We start from the raw sequence: 15,822 nt of genomic DNA on the forward strand, positions 1-15,822 counted from the left end.
ATAATGCATTCCCTTTTAGTCTAAAACACAATCTCTTGCCGTGAAACAGTGTTTAAGGTGAATACAAAGCTGTTTCATAGTGTGAAAAAGGTAAAGAACAGTTTCAAAGTAAAGATTCTTCTTATAATGCATTCCCTTTTAGTCTAAAACACAATCTCTTGCCCTGAAACAGTGTTTAAGTTGAATACAAAGCTGTTTCATAGTGTGAAAAAGGTAAAGAACAGAGTTTCAAAGTAAAGATTCTTCTTATAATGAATTCCCTTTTAGTCTAAAACACAATCTCTTGCCCTGACACAGTGTTTAAGTTGAATACAAAGCTGTTTCATAGTGTGAAAAAGGTAAAGAACAGTTTCAAAGTAAAGATTCTTCTTATAATGCATTCCCTTTTAGTCTAAAACACAATCTCTTGCCCTGAAACAGTGTTTAAGGTGAATACAAAGCTGTTTCGTAGTGTGAAAAAGGTAAAGAACAGAGTTTCTATGTAAAGATTCTTCTTATAATGCATTCCCTTTTAGTGTAAAACACAATCTCTTGCCCTGAAACAGTGTTTACAAAGCTGTTTCGTAGTGTGAAAAAGGTAAACAGAGTTTCTATGTAAAGATTCTTCTTATAATGCATTCCCTTTTAGTCTAAAACACAATCTCTTGCCCTGAAACAGTGTTTAAGGTGAATACAAAGCTGTTTCGTAGTGTGAAAAAGGTAAAGAACAGAGTTTCTATGTAAAGATTCTTCTTATAATGCATTCCCTTTTAGTCTAAAACACAATCTCTTGCCCTGAAACAGTGTTTAAGGTGAATACAAAGCTGTTTCGTAGTGTGAAAAAGGTAAAGAACAGAGTTTCAAAGTAAAGATTCTTCTTATAATGCATTCCCTTTTAGTCCAAAACACAATCTCTTGCCCTGAAACAGTGTTTAAGGTGAATACAAAGCTGTTTCGTAGTTTGAAAAAGGTAAAGAACAGACTTTCTATGTAAAGATTCTTCTTATAATGCATTCCCTTTTAGTCTAAAACACAATCTCTTGCCCTGAAACAGTGTTTAAGGTGAATACAAAGCTGTTTCGTAGTGTGAAAAAGGTAAAGAACAGAGTTTCAAAGTAAAGATTCTTCTTATAATGCATTCCCTTTTAGTCTAAAACACAATCTCTTGCCCTGAAACAGTGTTTAAGGTGAATACAAAGCTGTTTCGTAGTGTGAAAAAGGTAAAGAACAGAGTTTCAAAGTAAAGATTCTTCTTATAATGCATTCCCTTTTATTCTAAAACACAATCTCTTGCCCTGAAACAGTGTTTAAGGTGAATACAAAGCGGTTTCGTAGTGTGAAAAAGGTAAAGAACAGACTTTCTATGTAAAGATTCTTCTTATAATGCATTCCCTTTTAGTCTAAAACACAATCTCTTGCCCTGAAACAGTGTTTAAGGTGAATACAAATCTGTTTCATAGTGTGAAAAAGGTAAAGAACAGTTTCAAAGTAAAGATTCTTCTTATAATGCATTCCCTTTTAGTCTAAAACACAATCTCTTGCCCTGAAACAGTGTTTAAGGTGAATACAAAGCTGTTTCGTAGTGTGAAAAGGGTAAAGAACAGACTTTCTATGTAAAGATTCTTCTTATAATGCATTCCCTTTTAGTCTAAAACACAATCTCTTGCCCTGAAACAGTGTTTAAGGTGAATACAAAGCTGTTTCGTAGTGTGAAAAAGGTAAAGAACAGAGTTTCAAAGTAAAGATTCTTCTTATAATGCATTCCCTTTTAGTCTAAAACACAATCTCTTGCCCTGAAACAGTGTTTAAGGTGAATACAAAGCTGTTTCATAGTGTGAAAAAGGTAAAGAACAGTTTCAAAGTAAAGATTCTTCTTATAATGCATTCCCTTTTAGTCTAAAACACAATCTCTTGCCCTGAAACAGTGTTTAAGTTGAATACAAAGCTGTTTCATAGTGTGAAAAAGGTAAAGAACAGAGTTTCAAAGTAAAGATTCTTCTTATAATGAATTCCCTTTTAGTCTAAAACACAATCTCTTGCCCTGACACAGTGTTTAAGTTGAATACAAAGCTGTTTCATAGTGTGAAAAAGGTAAAGAACAGTTTCAAAGTAAAGATTCTTCTTATAATGCATTCCCTTTTAGTCTAAAACACAATCTCTTGCCCTGAAACAGTGTTTAAGGTGAATACAAAGCTGTTTCGTAGTGTGAAAAAGGTAAAGATCAGAGTTTCAAAGTAAAGATTCTTCTTATAATGCATTCCCTTTTAGTCTAAAACACAATCTCTTGCCCTGAAACAGTGTTTAAGGTGAATACAAAGCGGTTTCGTAGTGTGAAAAAGGTAAAGAACAGACTTTCTATGTAAAGATTCTTCTTATAATGCATTCCCTTTTAGTCTAAAACACAATCTCTTGCCCTGAAACAGTGTTTAAGGTGAATACAAAGCTGTTTCATAGTGTGAAAAAGGTAAAGAACAGTTTCAAAGTAAAGATTCTTCTTATAATGCATTCCCTTTTAGTCTAAAACACAATCTCTTGCCCTGAAACAGTGTTTAAGTTGAATACAAAGCTGTTTCATAGTGTGAAAAAGGTAAAGAACAGAGTTTCAAAGTAAAGATTCTTCTTATAATGAATTCCCTTTTAGTCTAAAACACAATCTCTTGCCCTGACACAGTGTTTAAGTTGAATACAAAGCTGTTTCATAGTGTGAAAAAGGTAAAGAACAGTTTCAAAGTAAAGATTCTTCTTATAATGCATTCCCTTTTAGTCTAAAACACAATCTCTTGCCCTGAAACAGTGTTTAAGGTGAATACAAAGCTGTTTCGTAGTGTGAAAAAGGTAAAGAACAGAGTTTCTATGTAAAGATTCTTCTTATAATGCATTCCCTTTTAGTGTAAAACACAATCTCTTGCCCTGAAACAGTGTTTACAAAGCTGTTTCGTAGTGTGAAAAAGGTAAACAGAGTTTCTATGTAAAGATTCTTCTTATAATGCATTCCCTTTTAGTCTAAAACACAATCTCTTGCCCTGAAACAGTGTTTAAGGTGAATACAAAGCTGTTTCGTAGTGTGAAAAAGGTAAAGAACAGAGTTTCTATGTAAAGATTCTTCTTATAATGCATTCCCTTTTAGTCTAAAACACAATCTCTTGCCCTGAAACAGTGTTTAAGGTGAATACAAAGCTGTTTCGTAGTGTGAAAAAGGTAAAGAACAGAGTTTCAAAGTAAAGATTCTTCTTATAATGCATTCCCTTTTAGTCCAAAACACAATCTCTTGCCCTGAAACAGTGTTTAAGGTGAATACAAAGCTGTTTCGTAGTTTGAAAAAGGTAAAGAACAGACTTTCTATGTAAAGATTCTTCTTATAATGCATTCCCTTTTAGTCTAAAACACAATCTCTTGCCCTGAAACAGTGTTTAAGGTGAATACAAAGCTGTTTCGTAGTGTGAAAAAGGTAAAGAACAGAGTTTCAAATAAAGATTCTTCTTATAATGCATTCCCTTTTAGTCTAAAACACAATCTCTTGCCCTGATACAGTGTTTAAGGTGAATACAAAGCTGTTTCATAGTGTGAAAAAGGTAAAGAACAGAGTTTCAAAGTAAAGATTCTTCTTATAATGCATTCCCTTTTAGTCTAAAACACAATCTCTTTCCCTGAAACAGTGTTTAAGTTGAATACAAAGCTGTTTCATAGTGTGAAAAAGGTAAAGAACAGAGTTTCAAAGTAAAGATTCTTCTTATAATGAATTCCCTTTTAGTCTAAAACACAATCTCTTGCCCTGAAACAGTGTTTAAGGTGAATACAAAGCTGTTTCGTAGTGTGAAAAAGGTAAAGAACAGAGTTTCTATGTAAAGATTCTTCTTATAATGCATTCCCTTTTAGTGTAAAACACAATCTCTTGCCCTGAAACAGTGTTTAAGGTGAATACAAAGCTGTTTCGTAGTGTGAAAAAGGTAAAGAACAGAGTTTCAAAGTAAAGATTCTTCTTATAATGCATTCCCTTTTATTCTAAAACACAATCTCTTGCCCTGAAACAGTGTTTAAGGTGAATACAAAGCGGTTTCGTAGTGTGAAAAAGGTAAAGAACAGACTTTCTATGTAAAGATTCTTCTTATAATGCATTCCCTTTTAGTCTAAAACACAATCTCTTGCCCTGAAACAGTGTTTAAGGTGAATACAAATCTGTTTCATAGTGTGAAAAAGGTAAAGAACAGTTTCAAAGTAAAGATTCTTCTTATAATGCATTCCCTTTTAGTCTAAAACACAATCTCTTGCCCTGAAACAGTGTTTAAGGTGAATACAAAGCTGTTTCGTAGTGTGAAAAGGGTAAAGAACAGACTTTCTATGTAAAGATTCTTCTTATAATGCATTCCCTTTTAGTCTAAAACACAATCTCTTGCCCTGAAACAGTGTTTAAGGTGAATACAAAGCTGTTTCGTAGTGTGAAAAAGGTAAAGAACAGAGTTTCAAAGTAAAGATTCTTCTTATAATGCATTCCCTTTTAGTCTAAAACACAATCTCTTGCCCTGAAACAGTGTTTAAGGTGAATACAAAGCTGTTTCATAGTGTGAAAAAGGTAAAGAACAGTTTCAAAGTAAAGATTCTTCTTATAATGCATTCCCTTTTAGTCTAAAACACAATCTCTTGCCCTGAAACAGTGTTTAAGTTGAATACAAAGCTGTTTCATAGTGTGAAAAAGGTAAAGAACAGAGTTTCAAAGTAAAGATTCTTCTTATAATGAATTCCCTTTTAGTCTAAAACACAATCTCTTGCCCTGACACAGTGTTTAAGTTGAATACAAAGCTGTTTCATAGTGTGAAAAAGGTAAAGAACAGTTTCAAAGTAAAGATTCTTCTTATAATGCATTCCCTTTTAGTCTAAAACACAATCTCTTGCCCTGAAACAGTGTTTAAGGTGAATACAAAGCTGTTTCGTAGTGTGAAAAAGGTAAAGAACAGAGTTTCTATGTAAAGATTCTTCTTATAATGCATTCCCTTTTAGTGTAAAACACAATCTCTTGCCCTGAAACAGTGTTTACAAAGCTGTTTCGTAGTGTGAAAAAGGTAAACAGAGTTTCTATGTAAAGATTCTTCTTATAATGCATTCCCTTTTAGTCTAAAACACAATCTCTTGCCCTGAAACAGTGTTTAAGGTGAATACAAAGCTGTTTCGTAGTGTGAAAAAGGTAAAGAACAGAGTTTCTATGTAAAGATTCTTCTTATAATGCATTCCCTTTTAGTCTAAAACACAATCTCTTGCCCTGAAACAGTGTTTAAGGTGAATACAAAGCTGTTTCGTAGTGTGAAAAAGGTAAAGAACAGAGTTTCAAAGTAAAGATTCTTCTTATAATGCATTCCCTTTTAGTGTAAAACACAATCTCTTGCCCTGAAACAGTGTTTAAGGTGAATACAAAGCTGTTTCGTAGTGTGAAAAAGGTAAAGAACAGAGTTTCAAAGTAAAGATTCTTCTTATAATGCATTCCCTTTTAGTCTAAAACACAATCTCTTGCCCTGAAACAGTGTTTAAGGTGAATACAAAGCTGTTTCGTAGTGTGAAAAAGGTAAAGAACAGAGTTTCAAAGTAAAGATTCTTCTTATAATGCATTCCCTTTTAGTCTAAAACACAATCTCTTGCCCTGAAACAGTGTTTAAGGTGAATACAAAGCGGTTTCGTAGTGTGAAAAAGGTAAAGAACAGACTTTCTATGTAAAGATTCTTCTTATAATGCATTCCCTTTTAGTCTAAAACACAATCTCTTGCCCTGAAACAGTGTTTAAGGTGAATACAAATCTGTTTCATAGTGTGAAAAAGGTAAAGAACAGATTCAAAGTAAAGATTCTTCTTATAATGCATTCCCTTTTAGTCTAAAACACAATCTCTTGCCCTGAAACAGTGTTTAAGGTGAATACAAAGCTGTTTCGTAGTGTGAAAAGGGTAAAGAACAGACTTTCTATGTAAAGATTCTTCTTATAATGCATTCCCTTTTAGTCTAAAACACAATCTCTAGCCCTGAAACAGTGTTTAAGGTGAATACAAAGCTGTTTCGTAGTGTGAAAAAGGTAAAGAACAGAGTTTCAAAGTAAAGATTCTTCTTATAATGCATTCCCTTTTAGTCTAAAACACAATCTCTTTCCCTGAAACAGTGTTTAAGTTGAATACAAAGCTGTTTCATAGTGTGAAAAAGGTAAAGAACAGAGTTTCAAAGTAAAGATTCTTCTTATAATGAATTCCCTTTTAGTCTAAAACACAATCTCTTGCCCTGACACAGTGTTTAAGTTGAATACAAAGCTGTTTCATAGTGTGAAAAAGGTAAAGAACAGTTTCAAAGTAAAGATTCTTCTTATAATGCATTCCCTTTTAGTCTAAAACACAATCTCTTGCCCTGAAACAGTGTTTAAGTTGAATACAAAGCTGTTTCATAGTGTGAAAAAGGTAAAGAACAGAGTTTCAAAGTAAAGATTCTTCTTATAATGAATTCCCTTTTAGTCTAAAACACAATCTCTTGCCCTGACACAGTGTTTAAGTTGAATACAAAGCTGTTTCATAGTGTGAAAAAGGTAAAGAACAGTTTCAAAGTAAAGATTCTTCTTATAATGCATTCCCTTTTAGTCTAAAACACAATCTCTTGCCCTGAAACAGTGTTTAAGGTGAATACAAAGCTGTTTCGTAGTGTGAAAAAGGTAAAGATCAGAGTTTCAAAGTAAAGATTCTTCTTATAATGCATTCCCTTTTAGTCTAAAACACAATCTCTTGCCCTGAAACAGTGTTTAAGGTGAATACAAAGCGGTTTCGTAGTGTGAAAAAGGTAAAGAACAGACTTTCTATGTAAAGATTCTTCTTATAATGCATTCCCTTTTAGTCTAAAACACAATCTCTTGCCCTGAAACAGTGTTTAAGGTGAATACAAAGCTGTTTCATAGTGTGAAAAAGGTAAAGAACAGTTTCAAAGTAAAGATTCTTCTTATAATGCATTCCCTTTTAGTCTAAAACACAATCTCTTGCCCTGAAACAGTGTTTAAGTTGAATACAAAGCTGTTTCATAGTGTGAAAAAGGTAAAGAACAGAGTTTCAAAGTAAAGATTCTTCTTATAATGAATTCCCTTTTAGTCTAAAACACAATCTCTTGCCCTGACACAGTGTTTAAGTTGAATACAAAGCTGTTTCATAGTGTGAAAAAGGTAAAGAACAGTTTCAAAGTAAAGATTCTTCTTATAATGCATTCCCTTTTAGTCTAAAACACAATCTCTTGCCCTGAAACAGTGTTTAAGGTGAATACAAAGCTGTTTCGTAGTGTGAAAAAGGTAAAGAACAGAGTTTCTATGTAAAGATTCTTCTTATAATGCATTCCCTTTTAGTGTAAAACACAATCTCTTGCCCTGAAACAGTGTTTACAAAGCTGTTTCGTAGTGTGAAAAAGGTAAACAGAGTTTCTATGTAAAGATTCTTCTTATAATGCATTCCCTTTTAGTCTAAAACACAATCTCTTGCCCTGAAACAGTGTTTAAGGTGAATACAAAGCTGTTTCGTAGTGTGAAAAAGGTAAAGAACAGAGTTTCTATGTAAAGATTCTTCTTATAATGCATTCCCTTTTAGTCTAAAACACAATCTCTTGCCCTGAAACAGTGTTTAAGGTGAATACAAAGCTGTTTCGTAGTGTGAAAAAGGTAAAGAACAGAGTTTCAAAGTAAAGATTCTTCTTATAATGCATTCCCTTTTAGTCCAAAACACAATCTCTTGCCCTGAAACAGTGTTTAAGGTGAATACAAAGCTGTTTCGTAGTTTGAAAAAGGTAAAGAACAGACTTTCTATGTAAAGATTCTTCTTATAATGCATTCCCTTTTAGTCTAAAACACAATCTCTTGCCCTGAAACAGTGTTTAAGGTGAATACAAAGCTGTTTCGTAGTGTGAAAAAGGTAAAGAACAGAGTTTCAAATAAAGATTCTTCTTATAATGCATTCCCTTTTAGTCTAAAACACAATCTCTTGCCCTGATACAGTGTTTAAGGTGAATACAAAGCTGTTTCATAGTGTGAAAAAGGTAAAGAACAGAGTTTCAAAGTAAAGATTCTTCTTATAATGCATTCCCTTTTAGTCTAAAACACAATCTCTTTCCCTGAAACAGTGTTTAAGTTGAATACAAAGCTGTTTCATAGTGTGAAAAAGGTAAAGAACAGAGTTTCAAAGTAAAGATTCTTCTTATAATGAATTCCCTTTTAGTCTAAAACACAATCTCTTGCCCTGAAACAGTGTTTAAGGTGAATACAAAGCTGTTTCGTAGTGTGAAAAAGGTAAAGAACAGAGTTTCTATGTAAAGATTCTTCTTATAATGCATTCCCTTTTAGTGTAAAACACAATCTCTTGCCCTGAAACAGTGTTTAAGGTGAATACAAAGCTGTTTCGTAGTGTGAAAAAGGTAAAGAACAGAGTTTCAAAGTAAAGATTCTTCTTATAATGCATTCCCTTTTAGTCTAAAACACAATCTCTTGCCCTGAAACAGTGTTTAAGGTGAATACAAAGCTGTTTCGTAGTGTGAAAAAGGTAAAGAACAGAGTTTCAAAGTAAAGATTCTTCTTATAATGCATTCCCTTTTATTCTAAAACACAATCTCTTGCCCTGAAACAGTGTTTAAGGTGAATACAAAGCGGTTTCGTAGTGTGAAAAAGGTAAAGAACAGAGTTTCTATGTAAAGATTCTTCTTATAATGCATTCCCTTTTAGTCTAAAACACAATCTCTTGCCCTGAAACAGTGTTTAAGGTGAATACAAAGCTGTTTCGTAGTGTGAAAAAGGTAAAGAACAGAGTTTCAAAGTAAAGATTCTTCTTATAATGCATTCCCTTTTAGTGTAAAACACAATCTCTTGCCCTGAAACAGTGTTTAAGGTGAATACAAAGCTGTTTCGTAGTGTGAAAAAGGTAAAGAACAGAGTTTCAAAGTAAAGATTCTTCTTATAATGCATTCCCTTTTAGTCTAAAACACAATCTCTTGCCCTGAAACAGTGTTTAAGGTGAATACAAAGCTGTTTCGTAGTGTGAAAAAGGTAAAGAACAGAGTTTCAAAGTAAAGATTCTTCTTATAATGCATTCCCTTTTAGTCTAAAACACAATCTCTTGCCCTGAAACAGTGTTTAAGGTGAATACAAAGCGGTTTCGTAGTGTGAAAAAGGTAAAGAACAGACTTTCTATGTAAAGATTCTTCTTATAATGCATTCCCTTTTAGTCTAAAACACAATCTCTTGCCCTGAAACAGTGTTTAAGGTGAATACAAATCTGTTTCATAGTGTGAAAAAGGTAAAGAACAGTTTCAAAGTAAAGATTCTTCTTATAATGCATTCCCTTTTAGTCTAAAACACAATCTCTTGCCCTGAAACAGTGTTTAAGGTGAATACAAAGCTGTTTCGTAGTGTGAAAAGGGTAAAGAACAGACTTTCTATGTAAAGATTCTTCTTATAATGCATTCCCTTTTAGTCTAAAACACAATCTCTAGCCCTGAAACAGTGTTTAAGGTGAATACAAAGCTGTTTCGTAGTGTGAAAAAGGTAAAGAACAGAGTTTCAAAGTAAAGATTCTTCTTATAATGCATTCCCTTTTAGTCTAAAACACAATCTCTTTCCCTGAAACAGTGTTTAAGTTGAATACAAAGCTGTTTCATAGTGTGAAAAAGGTAAAGAACAGAGTTTCAAAGTAAAGATTCTTCTTATAATGAATTCCCTTTTAGTCTAAAACACAATCTCTTGCCCTGACACAGTGTTTAAGTTGAATACAAAGCTGTTTCATAGTGTGAAAAAGGTAAAGAACAGTTTCAAAGTAAAGATTCTTCTTATAATGCATTCCCTTTTAGTCTAAAACACAATCTCTTGCCCTGAAACAGTGTTTAAGTTGAATACAAAGCTGTTTCATAGTGTGAAAAAGGTAAAGAACAGAGTTTCAAAGTAAAGATTCTTCTTATAATGAATTCCCTTTTAGTCTAAAACACAATCTCTTGCCCTGACACAGTGTTTAAGTTGAATACAAAGCTGTTTCATAGTGTGAAAAAGGTAAAGAACAGTTTCAAAGTAAAGATTCTTCTTATAATGCATTCCCTTTTAGTCTAAAACACAATCTCTTGCCCTGAAACAGTGTTTAAGGTGAATACAAAGCTGTTTCGTAGTGTGAAAAAGGTAAAGATCAGAGTTTCAAAGTAAAGATTCTTCTTATAATGCATTCCCTTTTAGTCTAAAACACAATCTCTTGCCCTGAAACAGTGTTTAAGGTGAATACAAAGCGGTTTCGTAGTGTGAAAAAGGTAAAGAACAGACTTTCTATGTAAAGATTCTTCTTATAATGCATTCCCTTTTAGTCTAAAACACAATCTCTTGCCCTGAAACAGTGTTTAAGGTGAATACAAAGCTGTTTCATAGTGTGAAAAAGGTAAAGAACAGTTTCAAAGTAAAGATTCTTCTTATAATGCATTCCCTTTTAGTCTAAAACACAATCTCTTGCCCTGAAACAGTGTTTAAGTTGAATACAAAGCTGTTTCATAGTGTGAAAAAGGTAAAGAACAGAGTTTCAAAGTAAAGATTCTTCTTATAATGAATTCCCTTTTAGTCTAAAACACAATCTCTTGCCCTGACACAGTGTTTAAGTTGAATACAAAGCTGTTTCATAGTGTGAAAAAGGTAAAGAACAGTTTCAAAGTAAAGATTCTTCTTATAATGCATTCCCTTTTAGTCTAAAACACAATCTCTTGCCCTGAAACAGTGTTTAAGGTGAATACAAAGCTGTTTCGTAGTGTGAAAAAGGTAAAGAACAGAGTTTCTATGTAAAGATTCTTCTTATAATGCATTCCCTTTTAGTGTAAAACACAATCTCTTGCCCTGAAACAGTGTTTACAAAGCTGTTTCGTAGTGTGAAAAAGGTAAACAGAGTTTCTATGTAAAGATTCTTCTTATAATGCATTCCCTTTTAGTCTAAAACACAATCTCTTGCCCTGAAACAGTGTTTAAGGTGAATACAAAGCTGTTTCGTAGTGTGAAAAAGGTAAAGAACAGAGTTTCTATGTAAAGATTCTTCTTATAATGCATTCCCTTTTAGTCTAAAACACAATCTCTTGCCCTGAAACAGTGTTTAAGGTGAATACAAAGCTGTTTCGTAGTGTGAAAAAGGTAAAGAACAGAGTTTCAAAGTAAAGATTCTTCTTATAATGCATTCCCTTTTAGTCCAAAACACAATCTCTTGCCCTGAAACAGTGTTTAAGGTGAATACAAAGCTGTTTCGTAGTTTGAAAAAGGTAAAGAACAGACTTTCTATGTAAAGATTCTTCTTATAATGCATTCCCTTTTAGTCTAAAACACAATCTCTTGCCCTGAAACAGTGTTTAAGGTGAATACAAAGCTGTTTCGTAGTGTGAAAAAGGTAAAGAACAGAGTTTCAAATAAAGATTCTTCTTATAATGCATTCCCTTTTAGTCTAAAACACAATCTCTTGCCCTGATACAGTGTTTAAGGTGAATACAAAGCTGTTTCATAGTGTGAAAAAGGTAAAGAACAGAGTTTCAAAGTAAAGATTCTTCTTATAATGCATTCCCTTTTAGTCTAAAACACAATCTCTTTCCCTGAAACAGTGTTTAAGTTGAATACAAAGCTGTTTCATAGTGTGAAAAAGGTAAAGAACAGAGTTTCAAAGTAAAGATTCTTCTTATAATGAATTCCCTTTTAGTCTAAAACACAATCTCTTGCCCTGAAACAGTGTTTAAGGTGAATACAAAGCTGTTTCGTAGTGTGAAAAAGGTAAAGAACAGAGTTTCTATGTAAAGATTCTTCTTATAATGCATTCCCTTTTAGTGTAAAACACAATCTCTTGCCCTGAAACAGTGTTTAAGGTGAATACAAAGCTGTTTCGTAGTGTGAAAAAGGTAAAGAACAGAGTTTCAAAGTAAAGATTCTTCTTATAATGCATTCCCTTTTAGTCTAAAACACAATCTCTTGCCCTGAAACAGTGTTTAAGGTGAATACAAAGCTGTTTCGTAGTGTGAAAAAGGTAAAGAACAGAGTTTCAAAGTAAAGATTCTTCTTATAATGCATTCCCTTTTATTCTAAAACACAATCTCTTGCCCTGAAACAGTGTTTAAGGTGAATACAAAGCGGTTTCGTAGTGTGAAAAAGGTAAAGAACAGACTTTCTATGTAAAGATTCTTCTTATAATGCATTCCCTTTTAGTCTAAAACACAATCTCTTGCCCTGAAACAGTGTTTAAGGTGAATACAAATCTGTTTCATAGTGTGAAAAAGGTAAAGAACAGTTTCAAAGTAAAGATTCTTCTTATAATGCATTCCCTTTTAGTCTAAAACACAATCTCTTGCCCTGAAACAGTGTTTAAGGTGAATACAAAGCTGTTTCATAGTGTGAAAAAGGTAAAGAACAGTTTCAAAGTAAAGATTCTTCTTATAATGCATTCCCTTTTAGTCTAAAACACAATCTCTTGCCCTGAAACAGTGTTTAAGTTGAATACAAAGCTGTTTCATAGTGTGAAAAAGGTAAAGAACAGAGTTTCAAAGTAAAGATTCTTCTTATAATGAATTCCCTTTTAGTCTAAAACACAATCTCTTGCCCTGACACAGTGTTTAAGTTGAATACAAAGCTGTTTCATAGTGTGAAAAAGGTAAAGAACAGTTTCAAAGTAAAGATTCTTCTTATAATGCATTCCCTTTTAGTCTAAAACACAATCTCTTGCCCTGAAACAGTGTTTAAGGTGAATACAAAGCTGTTTCGTAGTGTGAAAAAGGTAAAGAACAGAGTTTCTATGTAAAGATTCTTCTTATAATGCATTCCCTTTTAGTGTAAAACACAATCTCTTGCCCTGAAACAGTGTTTACAAAGCTGTTTCGTAGTGTGAAAAAGGTAAACAGAGTTTCTATGTAAAGATTCTTCTTATAATGCATTCCCTTTTAGTCTAAAACACAATCTCTTGCCCTGAAACAGTGTTTAAGGTGAATACAAAGCTGTTTCGTAGTGTGAAAAAGGTAAAGAACAGAGTTTCTATGTAAAGATTCTTCTTATAATGCATTCCCTTTTAGTCTAAAACACAATCTCTTGCCCTGAAACAGTGTTTAAGGTGAATACAAAGCTGTTTCGTAGTGTGAAAAAGGTAAAGAACAGAGTTTCAAAGTAAAGATTCTTCTTATAATGCATTCCCTTTTAGTGTAAAACACAATCTCTTGCCCTGAAACAGTGTTTAAGGTGAATACAAAGCTGTTTCGTAGTGTGAAAAAGGTAAAGAACAGAGTTTCAAAGTAAAGATTCTTCTTATAATGCATTCCCTTTTAGTCTAAAACACAATCTCTTGCCCTGAAACAGTGTTTAAGGTGAATACAAAGCTGTTTCGTAGTGTGAAAAAGGTAAAGAACAGAGTTTCAAAGTAAAGATTCTTCTTATAATGCATTCCCTTTTAGTCTAAAACACAATCTCTTGCCCTGAAACAGTGTTTAAGGTGAATACAAAGCGGTTTCGTAGTGTGAAAAAGGTAAAGAACAGACTTTCTATGTAAAGATTCTTCTTATAATGCATTCCCTTTTAGTCTAAAACACAATCTCTTGCCCTGAAACAGTGTTTAAGGTGAATACAAATCTGTTTCATAGTGTGAAAAAGGTAAAGAACAGTTTCAAAGTAAAGATTCTTCTTATAATGCATTCCCTTTTAGTCTAAAACACAATCTCTTGCCCTGAAACAGTGTTTAAGGTGAATACAAAGCTGTTTCGTAGTGTGAAAAGGGTAAAGAACAGACTTTCTATGTAAAGATTCTTCTTATAATGCATTCCCTTTTAGTCTAAAACACAATCTCTAGCCCTGAAACAGTGTTTAAGGTGAATACAAAGCTGTTTCGTAGTGTGAAAAAGGTAAAGAACAGAGTTTCAAAGTAAAGATTCTTCTTATAATGCATTCCCTTTTAGTCTAAAACACAATCTCTTTCCCTGAAACAGTGTTTAAGTTGAATACAAAGCTGTTTCATAGTGTGAAAAAGGTAAAGAACAGAGTTTCAAAGTAAAGATTCTTCTTATAATGAATTCCCTTTTAGTCTAAAACACAATCTCTTGCCCTGACACAGTGTTTAAGTTGAATACAAAGCTGTTTCATAGTGTGAAAAAGGTAAAGAACAGTTTCAAAGTAAAGATTCTTCTTATAATGCATTCCCTTTTAGTCTAAAACACAATCTCTTGCCCTGAAACAGTGTGTAAGGTGAATACAAAGCTGTTTCGTAGTGTGAAAAAGGTAAAGAACAGAGTTTCTTTGTAAAGATTCTTCTTATAATGCATTCCCTTTTAGTGTAAAACACAATCTCTTGCCCTGAAACAGTGTTTAAGGTGAATACAAAGCTGTTTCGTAGTGTGAAAAAGGTAAAGAACAGAGTTTCAAAGTAAAGATTCTTCTTATAATGCATTCCCTTTTAGTCTAAAACACAATATCTTGCCCTGAAACAGTGTTTAAGGTGAATACAAAGCTGTTTCGTAGTGTGAAAAAGGTAAAGATCAGAGTTTCAAAGTAAAGATTCTTCTTATAATGCATTCCCTTTTAGTCTAAAACACAATCTCTTGCCCTGAAACAGTGTTTAAGGTGAATACAAAGCGGTTTCGTAGTGTGAAAAAGGTAAAGAACAGACTTTCTATGTAAAGATTCTTCTTATAATGCATTCCCTTTTAGTCTAAAACACAATCTCTTGCCCTGAAACAGTGTTTAAGGTGAATACAAAGCTGTTTCATAGTGTGAAAAAGGTAAAGAACAGTTTCAAAGTAAAGATTCTTCTTATAATGTATTCCCTTTTAGTCTAAAACACAATCTCTTGCCCTGAAACAGTGTTTAAGGTGAATACAAAGCTGTTTCGTAGTGTGAAAAAGGTAAAGAACAGACTTTCTATGTAAAGATTCTTTTTATAATGCATTCCCTTTTAGTCTAAAACACAATCTCTTGCCCTGAAACAGTGTTTAAGGTGAATACAAAGCTGTTTCGTAGTGTGAAAAAGGTAAAGAACAGTTTCAAATAAAGATTCTTCTTATAATGCATTCCCTTTTAGTCTAAAACACAATCTTTTGCCCTGAAACAGTGTTTAAGGTGAATACAAAGCTGTTTCGTAGTGTGAAAAAGGTAAAGAACAGTTTCAAAGTAAAGATTCTTCTTATAATGCATTCCCTTTTAGTCTAAAACACAATCTCTTGCCCTGAAACAGTGTTTAAGGTGAATACAAAGGTGTTTCATAGTGTGAAAAAGGTAAAGAACAGTTTCAAAGTAAAGATTCTTCTTATAATGCATTCCCTTTTAGTCTAAAACACAATCTCTTGCCCTGAAACAGTGTTTAAGGTGAATACAAAGCTGTTTCGTAGTGTGAAAAAGGTAAAGAACAGAGTTTCAAAGTAAAGATTCTTCTTATAATGCATTCCTTTTTAGTCTATAACAAAATCATCTTGCCCTGAAACAGTGTTTAAGGTGAATACAAAGCTGTTTCGTAGTGTGAAAAAGGTAAAGAACAGACTTTCTATGTAAAGATTCTTCTTATAATGCATTCCCTTTTAGTCTAAAACACAATCTCTTGCCCTGAAACAGTGTTTAAGGTGAATACAAAGCTGTTTCGTAGTGTGAAAAAGGTAAAGAACAGTTTCAAATAAAGATTCTTCTTATAATGCATTCCCTTTTATTCTAAAACACAATCTTTTGCCCTGAAACAGTGTTTAAGGTGAATACAAAGCTGTTTCGTAGTGTGAAAAAGGTAAAGAACAGTTTCAAAGTAAAGATTCTTCTTATAATGCATTCCCTTTTAGTCTAAAACACAATCTCTTGCCCTGATACAGTGTTTAAGGTGAATACAAAGGTGTTTCATAGTGTGA

This window comes from Electrophorus electricus, chromosome 17 (assembly GCF_041902795.1).
Source record: "Electrophorus electricus isolate QZ-2024a chromosome 17, ASM4190279v1, whole genome shotgun sequence".
Taxonomy (NCBI): domain Eukaryota; kingdom Metazoa; phylum Chordata; class Actinopteri; order Gymnotiformes; family Gymnotidae; genus Electrophorus; species Electrophorus electricus.